The sequence below is a fragment of the Mangifera indica genome, unplaced genomic scaffold, assembly GCF_011075055.1.
Source record: "Mangifera indica cultivar Alphonso unplaced genomic scaffold, CATAS_Mindica_2.1 Un_0002, whole genome shotgun sequence".
Taxonomy (NCBI): Eukaryota; Viridiplantae; Streptophyta; class Magnoliopsida; order Sapindales; family Anacardiaceae; genus Mangifera; species Mangifera indica.
The window spans coordinates 405,034-426,000 of NW_025401094.1; the positions used below are offsets into that span (position 1 = coordinate 405,034).

A 20,967-nucleotide genomic window follows, 5' to 3' on the forward strand; every position below is an offset into this window, starting at 1 on the left:
AATTAAAAAAATAATAAAATTATTATTTTACCCTTACACTGTTAATTCTTTTTAAACATTTTGATTTTGGATGGGATAGCCTTATTCATGTCAAATAGGAGTGTAAAGTATTTTTAGGCCAAACATTAGGTGGGAAATTTATTTACTCTTCTAATTTTGTTGGATCTACAATAGTTTTGTCAAATATCAGGGTCTAATTAGGAAGCACAGGTAGCGGATTCTAATAACTAGTGTTTTTCAACCCAGAAAGGCTCCGACTGCCTCTTTCAAGCTCGGATACGACACGAGAACAAATAAAAGGAAAAAAGAGTGAGAGAAGAATCCAGAAACAGATTGCTCAATGGTCAGCCTTGACTTCATTTCTTCTCTATTTTTTTTTTAACTTTTATTTCCACAATCATTTCATTTATTATTACCTGAATAGTGAAATGGGAAAAATATCATAGGTTATGTTTATCTATTGTTCTGGTTTCTTAGGTCAATTGGGCAATGGGGTTTCGTTCTTTTTCCGAAATTTGTGAAACTGTTGAAAAAGTTTCTGCATTTTGGAGTAATGTAAATAGTCAGCGAAAGGGTATTTGTAATTCTGCAAAAGTTGGAATCCTTTATTGGGGATGCTTGGAAACAAGATTTCTGGAGCAGAAGGAGGCTATTAGGGCAACTGGGTTCGCTGATTCAATTGTGCGAGGAAATTTTTTTGGAGATTTAAGGGAAATTCTGTACAGTTAAGACCATTCTTTGGAAGCAGTGAGGGTAATGGGGGTCAGTTGGATAGAGATTTTCTTGCACAGTTAATGGATTGCTGATAGGAAATTTGAGAAGTCTAGATAAAAAAGAAGAAGAAAAGTTGTTAAGAGTAAGAATTATGGTAAAAAGGTTCATGAAGCTGGGCCGCAAGGAAGATGGTATTCAGGTTCTGCGTCCCAGAAGCAAATTCTTATGAGCAGGGTAAACCAGTTCTGCATCAACCTGCTGTCAGTCAGTCTATCACTGGCTTTTTCAAACCTGTGTGCTCAGAGGAGGTGAATTTGTTTTTCTTTTGCTTTAAAGTTTTTATTATATGATTTTATTGCTTGTTTTGTTATGGTTATGTTATACGGTGTGAATGCTCTTTTGTTCCTTGGAAGAACATGTCTTGCAAAAGCATCAGCATATTGAATTTATAACATTTCAGTTATTGCATCATTACTATGTGATGGTTATGAACTTCTTCAGCAACACATCCTGATTCAGTTTCTAATTCCTTAACTGAATAAATCCTTTAATATAATCATGTGTCTGTGTTTGTGTTTTTTAGTTTTGTCACTGAGGTAAAATGGGTTGGGGGGGTGGGGCATCATGTTAATATGTGCTTTGACGTGCACAAATTTTCTGTGTAGTTCCATTGAGAATTACATGGTATTGACGTAGGACCTGTATTTGGGACCAAAGTTGTTGATTTTGTTGTTGTGGCAAAGTTCTTCTTAATCAGACTCATGGCCAATGATTTGGCAATTTACCTAGGTGCCTTTGTTGGTAGTTTGATAGGTTCTAATTCACCTGAGTTGCCAGACCAATGCTAATGTGATATGAACCTGCTGTTGCTGCCGAAGATTGCTGCTGGATGTTCCTGCTATTTCTTGCTCAAGTGCTAGTGTTGCTGTGTTTATGCTCAAGAACAAAAATAATAGAAGGACTAGGATAAAATGTATTCTGTACTCATTGAAATTGTAAATACTCAATGCAGCAGTGTAATGGAAAGTTTCTTATATTAGTAGATGAAGTTCAGAATTACAGTAACAGAGAATCAACATCAAAAGATAAACCCAAATTCCAGCATTCGAGAGGCTGGTCTCTCCCTTCCTTCTACTTGACTGATTTCTCTCTACCCTCTTCTGCATCCCCTATGTCTCCTTTATCATGCTCCCCATAGTCAACTCTCGTCTCCTGCTGCCACCTCAACCAATAACATTTCTGTGGTCCCTTCCACTGAGAGCCTGGGCTAGGCTTCTTCAAGGTTGCTTGTTGCATGCTTCCTGTCTAGATGACTGCCACTTGTTACTCCTGGATGTTTGCCACTTGTTCCTTCAGCTTCAGCTTTCTTTCTTCCCTCTTTCCTTGCATAAACCTTGCTCCTCACATTCTCTCGAATAGATTCGAGAACAACTTGACAATCTCACTTGCGAAATTAAAAATATTAACATACACATTTAGTTAGTTTTAATTCTATATATTTGAGATGACAAAAATGACATGGATTTATGGCAATAAAGCAGACAAGACTGTTGACAATTTTGAAATTGTAACAGAGAACAAAAGGGAGAAGATGACATGGTCATTATGGCTTGTTTGAAATTAACTGTAAACTAAAGCCACAAAATCGAACTCAAACAGACTACGGGATTCATCTCTTATGATAGAGTCATTGCAATTAACCACCAGAGACACCTAATTCTGTGATAAATTTAAATGATTGGATAATATCACTAAAGTCCTTAATATGATATATGATATATGATTTCATTTTGTCCCTTTAAATTTTGATTAATATCATATATAACCCTGTAATTTATTAATCAACTGAAAATTTGAAGACTAATCATATAGAACAGTACATTAATTTAATTGTAAAACAGAAATAGTAATTAATGTTACTTTAAGTGCTATTTCATCTATAGACTATATATCCTCAATTTGATCAATAAACAAAATTCAAACTCAAGCTGAATATAATAGATTTGATCCAACCTTAAATTGGCTTCAAATTTGACAAGACTAGGACTAAATTGGCTTCTACATCTAAATAAGCCTAAATATGAAAATTTTAAATTTGAATACTAAAATGTAATATAACATAATTCCTAAAATTATAGTAAAATGTAAAAATACCTATATTATTTTATGTATAAACAAGTGATTAGAAATATATTCAAACAATTTAACGCAATATTATATAATTAAATATAATTAAATCACTCAATCATATGATGATATATCAATTTATTTATAGAAAAGAGTATCCTAAATTTATAATACCATTTAGTTTTACATATTAAAATAATTATGTACTCAAGGTTGTCACATTTCTTTTTCAAGGTTTCAAAAAGGCATAAAAACATCATATCCAAAACAGTTGATAAATATATAAGTTATAATTTTTCAAGTTAAAAGTTAATTCACTAATTTCTATTGCAAGTTCAATTAGAGCTCACAACTCCTGAGCTCACCAAACTCAGACTAAAATTTTGAATAAATCCAGTTGAATCGAATTCAAATCTAACAGCACTCAACTTATAATCTTAGTATTGTGCTGAAGTAAATCATTTTTGTAAATATATTATTATTATTACCCATAACACAGGGGTGTCTTTGTACTTTCTAAGGAAGTTTGGAACTGTTGATAAGTGGAAAGGGCTACCAGCTGGCGAAAACTCTTGGAATGCTATAATAAGCTCAATACACTGGGAGCAACTAACAAGTTAAAATTGATGTCAATTTTGTCAAATCCTAGTCTACAAGTGGACTCAATGTGATTTCAAGAATTTTTATTGATGATCTATATACTGATGTTGTAGTTTTAATATGTGACTTACTTGAAATATTGTTTGAAAATGTGATTTTTGTGTTTTGTTGTTAGATTATTGTTGGATCATCAGAAAGGTTGTGTTCGATTTAGGAAAGGTTCATCAAAAATTATAAAGTGCAAATACATTAAATGGAATGGCTCCTGAATGTATTTATGTGGTTAGAAATTTAGTATACATTAAATTTGTAATTTAGCTTGAGCAAGTATAATTTGATAGTGTACCGATACGGAAATAAGCTGTTTATATTTTTAGTAATTTGCTTTTGAAATTGATAATTAGAAAATGTAGCTGGTGGTTTTATTGAAATTGATGACGGTAGAATTTTAAGCATGTGTACACTAGGTTTGGCTAAGTAGAAGTAATGCTCATTGATGATTTTATATATATATTACAAATAGGCCGAAAGAAACAGATGTGTGCGTTGCACAGATCTGCAACGCATAGAAGCTCTTCAAGTACCTAACGTGTAATAATAAAGCTCAATTGCAGGCGTTGGTTAAAGTACTAAGGAGAACAAAAAGTCATGATGAACATGACTCAGAAAGGCAGTGCAAAATTTTCTGGGTGAATATGAGAACGGATCTGTACGTTAAACTCGAAACAAAATAATGCTTCATATGTAAATGATGATGAAAAAGATTCAATTCAGTAAAGGTCTGATAGAGTAAGAATCCAGGAATCAATCAGTAAACACATCACGGAAAAAATCCACATAGAGGCTCGCATAAACACCAATAAGAAAGTTCCAATAAATCACAAAAACAAATTATTAAATAAAACAGTTTACTCATGACAAAATGGTGAGAGTTATTCAAGAGGATACGATCCATGAAAGAAAAGATAAAAAGTAAACTTAGTTTACTGGTAAATATTTGTTTTTGACATATGAAAGTATAGAGAGAATGAATCATGGCTGAGAGAAGAGAGATCATGGAGTTATGCAACCATTCCCTAAAAGTTGAGTATCTGAAACTGAAGTAAACAGAGAAACAGCATAAAGCATTGAACTACTCAGAAATCATAATGCTTGAATCTCATGCTTTACGACCTGCAATGAGTAATTTAACTATCTCCAGAACAACCTGGATTAATGATTTTCCAAGAGTTCGCACCCACAAGTGGCTAAAGCTTGGATTGTGAGCATCATGAAAGATGGTGTAGCAAAAGGAGACAATAAAGAACACAACAAAGCAAATCCATATCTGATTCAAGACAAGCAACAACTCAAATCTGTATAAGCATTTGAACATCGAAAATTTACATACAGGAAGTCAGCATATATACTCTTTTATACCATGTCCTTTTAAATCAGCATTTCCAGTGCTTACATAATCTTGTTAAAAATGTCCTCATTCTAGTTACAAAAATCAGAATTTAATTTAAAAAAATATGGCATCACTATCAGAATCATGTAACAACCTGTCAACATAAACAGTTCCAGCAGATCCAACTAACATACAATTTTGATATGCTTTTTAAATCTGCATTTTCAATGCTTACATAATCTTGTTAAAGAGTCTTCAGTCCAGTCAAACGAACCAGAATTTAATATGGCATTGCTATCACAAATAAAGATATGAACCATAAGCACAAGTCCACTCCTGCGAATTCAACACAGCAAGTGCTATACAATAGACAATTTAAAAAGAAAAAAACTTACATTCAGTGAAGAGCCAAGCTGGTGGAGGCCAAAATATACAGAAGATTCAGGAAATGAAATGAGCCACTCGTTACCACCGTCACTGAAGTCAAAAATCGAAGTATACATCCCGGGAAAATCATATGTAATCTCAAAGAAATCAGTTTCACCCATATAAACACAATTTGGTTTTATTCCCATAAAATCTTTAGCCGAAACAAATAAGACACCTCCATCAAACAGAAACAATGCTCTACCATCCAAATCCCTCACTTCAATCCTCTCTTGCTCTTCTTCGTCAAGCTCAAACACGTAGAAAATAGAATTCAAAACCACTTTCTCAGCCTTAGCTGGAGAGATTTTTCTTATTTCCAAATTTTTTATCACTACTATTACGATTTTCAATCAAATACACTAGAATATTAAGAAAAGTTTTTGTAAGTAAAACGGGTCAACAATGGAGAACTAACCTCCAAAGACTTCGGATCAACACTTAAAATATGCCCATTTGACATCACTACATGAAATTGCTTCTTATAATAAACAATATCCTGAACATCAACATCACCAAAACCCAAGTCGACCCATTTCTTATCACTGCTTCTCCAAACCATCAACTCAAAATTCAGAAAAACCATGACCGCTAACTCATCATTATCTGCAGAGACGGCAAATTTTGCAACAAAATATACTTCCACCCACTGAACTATCTCGGATGTTCAACCGGAACCCAATCAATTCTATACCTTTTACCGATTTCCTGCACGCGATATTCCAGCAAGTTCACTGACTGAGGCAACTTGTCAAGAACATGCTCTTCAAAATGGCGGCGAGAGTAAGGATCCTGGACCCGGGTTTTTCCCTGGCTTGATTTTTCAACTTTGATTATCGACGGAGGGGCCTCGTAGGAAAGGTGTTGCAACGCATAGACAGTGGATTCCGCAATGACGAATGAAAGTTTCGTAGAGGGGAGAGGGACGGCGAAGCGGAACGACCTGCAGACGGCGCGGAAACGGCTGAGTTCAGTTTGGATTGGAGGCGTTGCAGGATGTTGAAGAAAATGGGGTCTGGGAGGCTGCACCAGTCGGGGGTTGCAGGGGCGGTGGCCATGGATGGAGGGTAATTTGGAACACACAGATTAAAAAGGCTAAAAACACTCAGCAGAGTACGGAGGGAGGAAGAAGAAAGGGAAAGGGAAAGGGAAAGCTTTCTTAATGAATCACAAAGATGAAGATAATGGCCCAGACATGCCCAGGTCCAGTGCTAGTACGAGTAACCGTATCAGAAAATATCAGAAATGTGCAGTGGAATCCTCAAGGTTTGTACAAAGTACGAACCACCCCAGTGTTACGGATAATAATAATGCATTTATAAAAATGATATTGCTTTACCACGATACCAAGTCAGACTGTAAGTTGAGCATTATTATATTTAAACTCGATTCAATTGGATTTATGTAAGACTTGAGTCTGCATTTGGTGAGCTTAGGAATTGTAAGCTTTAGTTGAACTTAAGATAGAAACTGAGGATATTCTTTGGTTTAAGTAAATTGAGATATATTTATACCTTTTTAAAACCTTGAAAAAGAAATGTTACAACCTCGAATATATTAGGATATTATTGTTTAATTGAAGATGCAATTCTTTTATTCTTATGTGATTAAAATTAATATACTTTATTTATATGTAATATTAACTGGTATTATAAACTGAGGATATTCTTTAACTTAAATAAATTGAGATATTATCATATGATTGATGATTTAATTATATTTAATTATATAATAATTCATTAATTTATTTGAATATGTTTTTATCTACTTATTTATACATAAAATACTATTGTTTTAATGTGAAGGCATTTTTATGTTTTAATATAATTTTAGCAATTATGTTATATTACATTTTAGTGTTCAAATTTAAAATTTTCATATTAAAACTTATTTAGATGTAAAAGCAGATTCAATCCTAGTCCACTCATATTTGAAGCAAATTTGAGGTTGGATCAAATTTATCATATTTAGTTCAAATTCAAACTCAAGTTTAAATTCTGTTTTACAATTAAATTAATATATTGTTTTATATGATTACAAATTGTTCAAAGTTATGGAAAAGATACCCTAAAAAACGTTGGTAACAAACTACAAAATCATATGGTAAGTGTGTGGTATTAGAAGAGTTGACATTTCTTCTTAAACATTTTTCAAAAGAATATATATATATATATATATATATATATATATATATATATATATATATATATATATATATATATATATATATAAAATTTGTCTTTAAAATTTCTATTGATTAATAAATTATAAGGTCATATATGACATTTGATAAAAATTTAAAAGGATTATTTTATATTTTATTCATAGAGTTAGTATCTTCAGTGGTTTATGGCGAAGACTCCTAGAAGTCTGCTCTAGTATTCGGCTTTGTGGTTTCAGTTCACACTCAATTTTGAAAGAACCATAGAGACCTCTTGAGGTCTCTCCCTTCCGCTCTCTGTAACCCAATCAAAATTGTCAATGGTTGTCAGTTTAATTGCCAGAAATCCAGGTCATTTTCGTCATCACAAATTATTTGAACGTGTATGTTAATGTTTGTTAATATTTTTAATTTTGCAGATGAGTTTGCAAAGTTTGACTGGATCTGTTCAGCACAGTTAGCGAAATTGTTGCCAAATGACTTTAGTACACTGTGAGCAGATCAGAAATGTTAATGTATGCATGTCTGTAAAAGATATAATAATGAATATCCCTAACTTATAAAAGTCTTTTTTGTTGGGTTTTTAGTCACTCATGAGCCGAGTAAAGATAGAAACGACACTGTATGTCAGATGGCGATCTTATATATTCATGTATAATGAACAAATGTTTAAAGTTATTTCTTTGTTTGGGTTCTACATGCTTGGGGCTTTAATGTGTACTAGTAGTGAAACCATTTGGGATTTGTAAAATTTAGCATGTAAGTGTTTCTTTTAGGTATTATTGTGAATATGGTCCTGTATCATTGAAGTTTAAGGATCTTCATTAACTATTGGAATTGACTAGTGTATGAATTTATGACTGGGTGAGGGTGACCATGATTAGTATAGAAGAGTTTTTGGTTATTAAGAAACTGCAAGTCTGTGAATTGATTTCCGTGTGAAAAATATAGTGTTGCTTGTTTCTTCATTCTGGTCATAGGAGTCAGCTGTGGCAATTGGGAGCTATGGGTAAAAATCGTTAAAGATGAATAGATTACAACAGAAAAATATATGAAAGGTAAAAGTGAGAAAATCTAACTTCAAGGTACACATGATTGTCAGAATATTAAAACGGACCTATTACATGCTTGAATATGCTGCAAGTGCGGGATTCAGAGTTAAATCAATTAAATATGCTTATCTTTTAGTCATCTTAGCATAAGTTTCTGGTGTTCTGGTTGCCACTTTTTTAAATTTCTTGCATGCCATCAGTTGCTAATTGAAGTTTGTAGCTCAAAAGATTTTTAAACTTTATCACCTGGTCCTACGTGGTTTCTGTAGAACAAACTGTTTTTACTGAATGCTCAACTTTACTATATGTGGTCATAGGTGTTTGAAGTTCAACTTTACTATATTGATTTGTTGTTTTGGATTTGTACTAGATCTTGAAAAAATGCAATGAACTGAACTTGAGAGAGAAAACAGAACAGGTTTATGACATTGCCTAATATAGCCCAGGACTAGATTATACTGCACTCTTATGTTGTATTCTTCTGTACAGACCAAAGTTTCCTGGGCTATATATCTAAGATAGAACCTAGCCAAGTCTTTTCAGACCCAATTTATGTTCCTACCCTTACATGCATTTGCTTTTAGCTTGATGCAAGATGAAAGTAAGCGAATGATGTTTTCATTTGCTTTTAGCTTGATGCATTTGTCTTCATTTACTTAAAGTACATATAAAATTTAAATGTTGTAAGTTATATTTAAAACTTTTTTGGCTTATTAATATTTTATTTGAGCTAAGTCATGAGCTCATGAGCTCATCGAGCTGGTCATCCTCAAGCTCAATCTTGGCTCGACTCAACTTACACCCTTGATTTACATATATATACACTAGTTTGTATAAAATATGTTGTATAAACTAGTTGTAAGTAAGAGTTGATGCAAGTCAAACTGAGCTTGAGTTTGAACTAGCACGAACTCGACTCAATTTAAACGAGTTAAGCTTGCTTAAAACTAATTTAAACTCAGTTTGGCATGAGGGGAATTGAGCTTGAGTTCAGCTTAAATTCAACTACAATACCAACTCAAGTTCGAGCTTAGGTCAGTTTTGTATTGTAATTGAACCAAAATCAATCAAAATAACATTGTTTTAATATATTTGAATTGAATTTTTTTAGGCTCTCAAGTTTGATGAGTCGTGAGACAAATACCCTTTAAGCTTGAACTCAAGCTCAAGCTCAATTGTACAAAATCATTAGGCTCAAGTTTGAATTCACTTAAATCGAGCTTGTTCAATTTATTATGGTAATCAAACTTGAACTAACTGAACTTGAATCCACCTTATTGTTAAGTATATATCCCAATAATTATATGGTTAGGTGGATTTTTTGCAAACAGTTGTCAACAGATCTATATAATTAATCTCATATTGCATATTATATAAAGACGACAAATGAAAACCAACTCAAGTTTGTTTGTTCGATGCATCTGATGGCCACCATGTGAACGACATTATATTATATTTATAAATTTTATTTTTCTTTACTTAATATTTATAGAGGCGCATGCAATATAATATATAAGTAATATTATTTTTTATATGTTACAGTTAACAGTCTTACTAAGACTCTTGACTCTTCAGCATGTGCAAAGTCTTTTTTAAGTTTATCTATATATGTGAAAAGAGATATCACATCACGTGGGTTTGGTATTAATTTATAGAAATAGGACTATAAATGTTCTTTAAGTCTTTCTTTATTAATATTTTATTTTAAATTGAATTTATATTTTTAAAATTAAAATGTGTTTTTTAATGTTGTATTTTATTATTAACACACGTGTCTGCGATTAAGAGGTTGAGTTCAAGGTTTCAAGTAAAATTTTTTATTTTTTTATTTGTTTCTAATATATATATTTTTATATTAAAGTCTTCATCATGTATTAAATTTGAACATGCTTAACACATCAGACATAATGTTATTCCATTCTTATTTCAAAATCATAATATATTCTAAATTAACTAATATCTTATCCCCAAATAATCTATATTTTAATTCTATGAATAAAATTTCCCCATTCAAAAAGGTAACCATTCATCTTAAGTGGGTTTTCTGTTTTGAAAAATTACTGGAATGGACTTTTAAGAATATTTCATGTAAATATCATCTACAAATTTAATAATCCTTACTCCAACGTCCTTATCTTTGACTGACTAAATTACGTGCCCATCACATGCATAAATTAAAAAAAATTAAATTTAAAAATAGTTAAATAATAATTGCAGGTGGTATTCCCTAAAAATAATACCATTATCATAATCTGTAAATCACGTGTCAGCTTAATAAATAAAAAATCCCATGATTTCACCCTGTCAAACACGCTCTCCAATTAATCACTTTAATCGCCCTAATCTTGACCGACAACACAATTTTTTAACTTGCTTTAATCTTGATTAATTATTAATAATTATTACTATTAAATTAAAAAGGGTGATATACATAAAGATGTAATTGAATCCGAAAAAGAGATAAAGTAACACGATGGTGACGCGCCTTATCGAATCACCAAACCTCCATCCGTGGGAGTCGTAACGAAGAAGGCTTTATGATGTCTCATTTTTTAACAAAAGCAAAAATTGGATAAAGTATGAAATACTGTACTAATATGTAACATACGGTTCTGTCACACTAGACTTTTTTCCTACTTTTTTTCTTTTGGAGCCACTGTTCAACCACCCATTCTCGTGTCTTTTTTATATTTTTAATTAAAATAATTAATAATCTAAATTATAAGAAAATTTTGTTGATATTTATTTTTAGATTTTGGTGAGGCTGGGCTGTAGCGCATGAGATGGAGAAGAGTAAAGTGGGGTCACTGCCACAACTGCAGAACAACAGCAATATTTGCGCGCGCCTGATGTGTCAGTTGTTACTTCACACCTGTCGCTTTAACTTACACTCGTTGACTCCACGCTTCTATATCTGGCGTGAATTTCACGCCTCATTTTAAAGCTCCTTTTCACCCCTTTGTAAAAAAATCAACCACTGTTTTAAAATAGTACAGATAATCAAATTATTATATATTTTAATTTTAAAATAATTAAAAATATAATAATTTGAAATGAGTAAAATTCAAGAATTTTAATTTTAAAAAGTGACTACAATCCTACCACATTCGTTAAATAAAAAAAAATTTCTAATGATAGATAAATAATAATTTATATAGATAAATATTGGATTATTAATATATAGAGATACAGCCATCAAATGAGTTGAGCTAGTTTGAAGCATGAAATTTTAGTTTGACTTAAGCAAGCACAACTCACTACTATACCATATTGTGTCAGGCTTGCAGGTTGGTTGGGTCATGTCGTAAGCCTAAACTTTAGGTTTGCAAGGTAGCCTGATATTCTATACAATATTATTACAAATATTAATAAATAAATAAAATGATAATTATAATACAAAATTTTATTTTTTTGAATTAGCAAAGGTCGACCTGTTAAAGGCTCGACTATATATATATAAACTCATATTGTAGACTTTGTGTATTTTTCAAGCCAACTCGACCCATTGACATTTTTATATAAAAATATATTTTAATCGTATTAGAAATCTTAAAAGATTTTTATTGTTTCTTACCACATAACATTATTATTACTTCTTATAGTGGATGGGATAGCGGGCAAACTGGTTAAGTTACTTTTAAAAAACAATTAATATTAGATTCAAATCTACTTAAATATATAATGATCAATTAGAGGTTGAACTCATTCAAATTGATCAAAAATGTCATTAAACATTAAAAATGGAATAATTAATATCACAAATAGAATAAATAGTTTCAATAATAGACAAATAGTATTATTGATACGATAAAAATTATTATCGAATGAAGATTTGAACTAAACTCAAATTGAAACTTTAGTTTAAATTCAATTCGAATCAAATTAAATATTAAACTTGAGTTTAATTAACTTGGTTTGAACTCTATTGTAAAAGCAATAAGAAACTCTAAGGTGAGATGGGAATTTTTGGCCTATTTGTGATGTACCATTTCATGTAGTTCGTTTTGCTAACAATCGATGGAATCCACTTTAAATGATTAAAAAAAAATAAGACAAAAATAATTTGAAAAAAAAAGGTACAAAATTATAATATTTGAACTAATTGGACTCAATGTAACAATTTAAAATGAGAAGGACGTAAAAAAATATTTTAAAGTCTTTTTCTCATTGTAAGTTTTTGTCAAAGTCTATTTTAACTAAAAACTTGTGCCATAACAACTCACTTTTAAATCGAAAATCCATACACCCAAACTTTGAGTTGCAGTTAAATTTTTTTCATCGATTTTCACATAAATTAGGAATGGAATGAAAAGCAATTCGGTGAGTTTATCCTACCAAGATAAAAAATACTTTGAATTTGATTTGAACAAAGATGAGATAGTTTAAATACAGTTTGAATTTATAGTTTGAAGTTGTGTATTAAATTTGTTATTATTGAATTTATGATTAATTAACAAAATAATATTATTTTATATAATAATAAAAAAGCTAAATTGTTGTAATAATTGGATAAAATTATTTAAGTCACATTAGAAACCATATTTAAACTAGAACAAACCATCAACCCAAACTATCTAACTTTTGAACTAGATTGAATAAATTCTACTAGTACAATTAAGTTAATGAGGTATGAAAATGGTAAAACTAAGAAAAAATAGAGAAAAAAGATTGCAATGAAACCCACCACATAAACGTGGAGATGGGTGAAAGTAAAATTTAGTTTCCAAAATGTAAAGAGAAAAAAAAGTTCAAGAGTTCATTCATAACCTTCAACATGAAATTTCCTATTTTACTTCCAATTTTTTTCATATTTTCAAATGAGATACTCAAAGAGTTTAGTCTTTATAGTGGTAGTGGTAGAAGTGCTCATAAACTATAAAAATAATTAAAATGAATATGAATGAGAGTATAATTTAATCTCTAAAATCTGAAACTTTATTTTGTCTCCTCACTTTGAAAAATAAGAAAGGACATTTCTACACAAAATTTCCTATTTTATACCCTTAGCAATCATGAAAGATTTTTCCATATTTTCAATCAAGATTTTTTCATTTTTGCCATTTAAAGAGCACGGTTTCTATGAGGCTGATGTCTCTGGTTTTATTCCATTAATTATCTATTATTATAGAAACTTATTCATGTATATTCATATTAAATAGAGAAGTATTATATGTATAATTTTATATATAAATAATAATGTATTTTTATATAATTAAGTAATTTTAAATTAGAGATAAAATAATACCAAATTATAAAGTCATATATTATTATTTGTGTATAAAATTATGCATTTTATTTTCATTTTCCCCCACAACAAATAAAGACAGTGATCAATTCTATAATACAATCCTCTTTTTCTTACTTTAATAAATATTACTTTGTTCACATGGTGGGACTCCACCTTAATCAATTATTTCCTACAAAGTTATAATAAATTCATCATGTTCACATTAAGCTACAAAGTTTTTCTCTCTTATAAGGGATTTCGACTTTAAAAGGAAAAAAAAACACAATTTGTTATGATTAGAAATGAGTTTTATATATTTTATATAAAATATGGTTATTTTGTATATGATAAAATAACATTATTTTATTTTTTATCTTAAAAATTTTTAAAAATATGACAACTTATAATACTGGGTTAATATAATAAGTATATAAAATACATGTTTCATATGATTTAGGATTTAAAGATATGATTAAATATGTTTAAAATAATAACAGAAGACAAACACGTACAATATACAAATTTATTGACTAGGGGTAATATAGAGATACTTTGATTACTATAGTCTACTTAGGTATTAAAATATTATCAAAATAATATTGAATTTATTATCATTTTTTCCTTATTTATTAATTTTTAAAAATAAAAATACTCTTATTTTCAATTAATATATCAAATAATATGAAAAATATTTTAAAATAATTGAATATTTAAATAAAATAATATTTTAAAATAATTAAATATAATAATAATTTATAAATAATTTATTTTTTTATAATATTTTATTTTTAATAATAAAAAATAATCAAAACCAAACACACCCTAAATATACAAAAAGAGAATGGAAATGTAGTTTTGGTGAATATATCATTTTGTATTCCTTTTGCACTTTCTTCTTGTGGAATGAGTTGTTCTGAAAAAATGTTATGTCAAAATATACATATATATTTTTATATGGTATGGGTATTATTGCCGGAAGAGGATCCCATAATGGCTGACATAGATTGCTCATAGTCATTCAACTAGAAGAAAGTGAAGGGGTCATTGTGGAATGAATGAAGTTTTCTCTTGATTGCATTTTTTTTCTCCGGCAATAATTCTTGTAATGCAGTGAGAGTAATAATTGAGTTTCTATAATTGTTAAAAAGGGAAATTAATTGGTAAACACTTAAAAACCTTTAGCTAATGTTCACTTTATCTACTTTATACTTCATTTTTCACCGCAAAAAAAAGGTCATAACATACAATCTTCTCTTTCTTAGTTGAAAATTATTGTTAAAATGAATAATATTGTTAATAAATAAATAGTATCAATAACTTGTAAATAATATTATCATATAAGAGTTTAAGCTAAACTAAACTCAAACTGAACTATATCAAATAAAAATTTCATTTCAAATCAATTTAAATATTTAATTAAACTGAACTATAGGATTTTTTAATGTTGTTTTAATAATAATATAGAAAATGATGTTCATTTAATAATTATTTGAAATAAATTTCAAACTAAGTTGTGTTGTGCACCAAGTTTGTGAGCTGGATTGATTTGAACTCTCTTTAATTTAAATTAAAAGTATAACTTTATATACAAATAATGATATACGACTATATAATTAAATAATTTTAAATTAATTATAATTACTTATATTATTCTTTTATTTCTATTTAAATATTTTATTTTATTATTAAGTTATAAAATTTAATTTGGTTAATTAAATTATTTATGTGTTTTAAAAGGCTTTATATGTAAATTTTTTGACCATTTATTAATAAGACAAAATATTGTAGTATATATTACTAATAAGTTAGGGTAATTTAATAAAGAAATTAAAATAATAAAAATACTTTTAAGAGTGAAAACAATAGATAATTTTAAGTTAAATTGAGTTGAATTAAGTCAATTTGAATATTAAAGGGTTAGGTTAAAGTTAAAAAATTTTAATACGGTTTTAATTTGGATAGAGTTAGAGTTGAAGGTTTCTGATACAAAATTCAAATTGATATGATACAAATACAATCTGATGGTGCCAACTACCAAGCCTACCGATCACAAAGGGACAGGTGGTCCATGATTTTGTGGGGCCCACACAGGGCCTAAAATCCTTTGACACAATCTCCCCTGTTTTATCTTTCCCCTGTCATGTTATGTAAATGTTACCTCATTCACTTCTTTAAATGCTAACTTTGGGCTCTTCCTTGTTTCTATCATATATTTATTTAATTAAATTAGTGGACCCACTTAAATTTATTATATTATTGAACTTCTCTTTCGGAAATTATAAAAATTTAATTGGGTCATTGTTAAAAAATTATTAGAAAATAAAAGTACATATTCAAGTTTTTTTTATGTAAACTTGTATATAATAAATAGGTATAATTTTAAAAAATAATATTAAATTATAACAATTACTTGTATTTAGGATTGACCCAAAAATGCACTGGGTGTTAGACTGTCCCTTAATCTAAGTTAATTTTCCATGAATAAAAGGTAAAAATTTCATAGTTTTAAAATTAAAATGTGTTTTTTAATGTTGTATTTTATAATGTGCTTAACACATCATACATAATATCATTCCATTCTTACTTTAAAATCATAACATATTCTAAATTAACAAAAATCTTATCCCCAAATAATCTATATTTTAATTCCATGAATAAATTTTCCTATTCAAAAGTAGCCATTCGTCTTAAGTTGATTTTCTATTTTGGAAAATTACTAAAATTGACTTTTAAGAATATTTCACGTAAATATCATCTACAAATTCTGATAATCCTTATCCCAACCTTCTTACCCTTGATTGATTAAAAAAAAAAAAACCTAAAACTAAATGACAAACTCAACCATAAATCGCGTGCCCATCACATGCATAAATTAAAAAAAAATAAATTTAAAAATAGTTAAATAATAATTGCAAGCGGCATTCCCTAAAAATAATACCATTATCATAACCTGCAAATCACGCGTCAGCTTAATAAATAAAAAATCCCATGATTCCACCCTGTCAAACACGCTCTCCAATTAATCACTTTCACTGTCCTAATCTTGACCGACAATACAATTTTTTTAACTTACTTTAATTTTGATTAATTAGTAATAATTATTACAATTAAATTAAAAAACGGTGATGTACGTAAAAAGACAGCGTAATACGACAACGATGGACCTCGATGAATCACCAAACCTGCTTTCTTGGGAGTCATAACAAAGGAGGCTTTATGATGCCTCTTTTTTTAACAAAAGCAATAATTGGATATAGTGGACATATAAAATACTCTATGAATACGTAACATACGATTTTGTCAGACAAGACTTTTTCTTACTTTTTTTTCTTTTGGAGCCACTCTTCAGCTACCCATTCTAGTGTCTCCTTTTTATTTTTAATTAAAATAATTAATAATCTAAATTATAAGAAAATTTTGTTCATATTTATTTTCAGATTTGGGTGAGGCTGGGCTGTAGCGCATGAGATGGAGAAGAATAGAGTGGGGCCACTGCCACAACTGCGACATTTGCAGGCGTCCAACGTGTCAACCACTGCCCCACACTTGTCGCTTTAACATAGACTCGTTGACTCCACGCTTCTTTGTCTGGCATGATTTTCACGCCGTATTTTAAAACACTTTTCACCCCCTTCGTACAAAAATCAACCACTATTTTTAAAATCGTACAGATAATCAAATTAATTATTTAATTGTTAATTTATTATTATATTATTATATATTTTAACTTTAAAATACATAATAATTTGAAAAATTTTAAATCCAAGAATTTTAACTTAAAAAAGTAACTACAATCTTACCACATTTGACAAATAAAAAAAATCTAATGATAGATAAACAACAATTTATATGGATAAATATTGGATTATTAATACACAGAGATAGAGCTATCACATGAGCAGTTTAAAGTACGATTTTTAGTATGGCACAAGTAAGCACGGCTCGTTATTATACCATATTGTGCCAAGCTTGTCGGTTGATTTGATTGTGTCGTGGGTCTAACCTTTAGGTCTACAGGGTGGTCTAATACTATATACAATATTATTAAAAATATTAATAAATAAAATTTTATTTTTTTGAATTAACGAGGGTCGACCCCATTAAAGGTTTGACCCTATATACATAAGGTCATATTGCGGAGCTTGTGCATTTTTTGAGTTGGCTCGACCCACCGACACTTCTATATAAAAAAATATTTTTGTTGTTTTCGAAATCTTAAAAGACTCTTTATTGGTACATATCACATAACGTTATTATTGTTTCTTATAGTGGATAGGGTAGCGGACAAGCTATTTGAGTTACTTTTAGAAAACAAATAACGTTATATTCAAATTGACTTAAATATATAATGATCAATTTAAAATTGCACTAGTCAAATTGATAGAAAAAATGTCACTAAAGATTAAAAGTGAAATAATTAATATCATAAACAAAATAAATAATTTTAATAATAGATAAATAGTATTATTGATATGATGAAAATTATTATTGAATGAAGATTTAAACTAAACTCAAATTGAACTATCAAACTAAAACTTTAATTTAAATTTAATTTGAATCAAATTAAACACTAAACTTGAGTTGAATTAGCTTGGTCTAAACTCAATTGTAAAAGCAATATGAAACGTTGGGTTGAGATGGGAATTTTTGGCCTTTTTGTGATGTACTAACAATTGATTGGAATCGACTTCAAATGATTAAAAAAAACAAGACTAAAATAATTTGAAAAAAAGAAGGTACAAAATTATAATATTTGAACTAATTGGACTAAATGTAATATTTCAAATCGGAAGGATGAAAAAAAATTATCTCTTAATGGTAAGGTCTAGCATGTCACATAATGTGCTATACACCAAGGCGGGTTGTGTTGGCACACTAAGTCTGAAGGCCAACATATCTCACATCACGATGGGTTATAAAATTTCATAGCTTTTGTGGGTTGACCCACAAAAGAGATAAATTTTTAATTTTTTAATTTTTGTATTTCGCATTGTGAGAGCCTATCAACCTTCGTGTGAGGTCTGGACCCAGTCTGAAAATTCAAGGACTCTGCCGAAATTTGTTGCAACAATCTGTTGTACTAAAGGTGCTCATAGACTGTACCGGTAATTAGGGTTCGAATTAAATCAAATTAAATTTAAATATGAGTTAACATAACTTTTACTTGAATATATAATAATTAGTTTGAGATTAAACTTTTTTAAATTGATTAAAAATATTGTTGGAGATTATTAATTAGCAAGATAAATAATGTTATTAATAACGAGATAAATAATAATAAGAAGATGTATAATATCAATAATTGATAAATAATATTATCGATAAGATAAATAATAATAGAATAAACAATAATATTAAATGAGAATTATAGTTAAATTCAAATTGAATTATAAAATGGGAATTTCAATTTGATTCAAGTTAAATATTGAGTCAACCTGAGCAAATTTCGTTAAAAACAAATTGCAAATACAACAATACACAGGCTTGAGTTGAGATGAGACTTTTTGGATTATCAAACAATGGAATTGACATAGAAATTATTAAAATAGTAATAAATTGAAAAAGAAGGGACAAAATTATAGTATTTCAAATAATTGGACTAAAATATAATGCTCTAAACCACAAGGATGAAAATATTCTCTTTTAAGTCTTTCTCCTAGTGTAAAGTCTTTTCGATAATGTTATATCAAAGTATATTTGGGATAAAAATGTGTATCATTACATCTTAAATTTTTTAAGGTGAAGGTGATAATATTACTTCTTATATTAATTATCACATTAATAATAATAATAATAAATTATTAAAATATTTTATTATATAATAATCAAATGAAATAATATTTATTAATAAAAGATAGAATAATAAGTAATTTTTTATTCCTTTTAACCATATTGTCATCTAAGTCATTCTTCTATTGAAAGCTTTGAGAAATGCTTATCAAAGTCTATTTTGACTGAAAACTTGCACCATCACAACACACATTCATGCTTGAATGCCTTGTAATGAGAATTTAAAATTCTCTCATCCATTTTCATGTAAATTTCTCTCATCATCTCCTAATATGATTTAAATATATAATTTTTTACCTCATTTTATATAATAATGTGCCAAATAATTCGTTTTAACAATTATTTAAAATAATTTTTAAACTAGATTGAACTGTATACCAAATGATTTATTTTTAATAATTAATTTAAGTTCAATTGTGTTTAAAAGAAAACCGACTCTCCTAATTTGAGTTTGATATGAGTTCATTCTAAATGAATTTAATTCAATCTGAATTGATTTTCAAAACCAAATTTGTTTGGTTTAAATCACCTTATTCACATTGATAAGTAAATTCGAGTTATAATGACCAAACCTACGATCACTTCAATCCCTTCTCTTCTCACTGGATCTTCAAGTTAAAGATACTATTTGACAATTCTTCTAATTAATTACTGAACATATTAGATAATGTAATCACAAAAAGCAATGCATGTTATGTTTTTCTCTTAGGAGTTTTCAAATATTTTGTTCTAGAAACAATTTAATAAATAGTGTGTCAAAATTTAATTTATTGTTGATGGTTCTTGAAATGTAAACTCAGGTTGGCATGCTTTTAATTTTAAGAGTATAGTTAGGAGGTATGAAATAAGAAAAAACAGGGAAATGGATGAGAGTAAAATTTAGTCTCCAAAATATATATTTGAACATATGGGAGCCAAAAATCAAACTATGAGCAAAGGTATTTTTAGGGCCAAAGGATTATTTCCCATCCAAAATATGTTGTAATCTTAAGTTTATACCTTTTAACTTTGAAAATCTTATTTACCCATCTATGGATAGTTAAAATTAACAAAATCCAAACCCCTAAAAATTTTATTTCTTTTCCCTCCAAACCCTAAAAACTGACCATTTACCATATAGACAAAGTTTTAAAAAGTGACATTCTCCCCTTAGGGTTTAGTTTTCAAACTCTAACATCATTGTCGGCGGTTTTTTCCTCCAGAAGCTTCCTTTCTCTTTGACAACCTCTCTCCTCTCAACTGGATGTCCTATCAGTGTCGAATCAAGTTGGGGAGAAGAAGAGCTTCGTCGGGAAGACAAAACTCTTTATCTTCCTAGATGTCTTCTTTTGGAAAGATGATCGTTTTCCTAAACTAAGATGAGATCTTCGTCTTCGTCTGGAAAGACAAAGAGCTTCATCTTCTTGATAAAGATCTTCGTCTCTCTGGCTTGATTTGACGTTGATCAGACATCCATGTGAGAAGAGAGAGATCACTGGAG

The 20,967-nt window shown here is 29.1% G+C and overlaps 1 protein-coding gene and 2 long non-coding RNA genes across 6 annotated transcripts in view; 2 read left to right on the top strand and 1 right to left on the bottom strand.

Annotated features, from left to right (window-relative positions):
• The window catches only part of LOC123205127 (protein TOPLESS-RELATED PROTEIN 2-like), an 88,020-nt gene that overhangs the window by 51,537 nt on the left and 15,516 nt on the right, over positions 1-20,967 (top strand). The window lies entirely within an intron of this gene.
• Positions 155-1,779, top strand: LOC123205133. Of its 3 annotated transcripts, none has more exons than XR_006499791.1 (2): positions 155-1,022; positions 1,504-1,779. It is a non-coding gene; the product is annotated as an uncharacterized LOC123205133 (long non-coding RNA). The 3 variants fall into 3 exon arrangements; XR_006499790.1 differs by having other exon boundaries at positions 1,520-1,779; XR_006499789.1 differs by having other exon boundaries at positions 1,552-1,779.
• On the bottom strand, positions 4,240-6,430 carry LOC123205137. Its single transcript, XR_006499796.1, has 2 exons — positions 5,227-6,430; positions 4,240-4,538 (listed from the first exon to the last, which is right to left on the bottom strand). It is a non-coding gene; the product is annotated as an uncharacterized LOC123205137 (long non-coding RNA).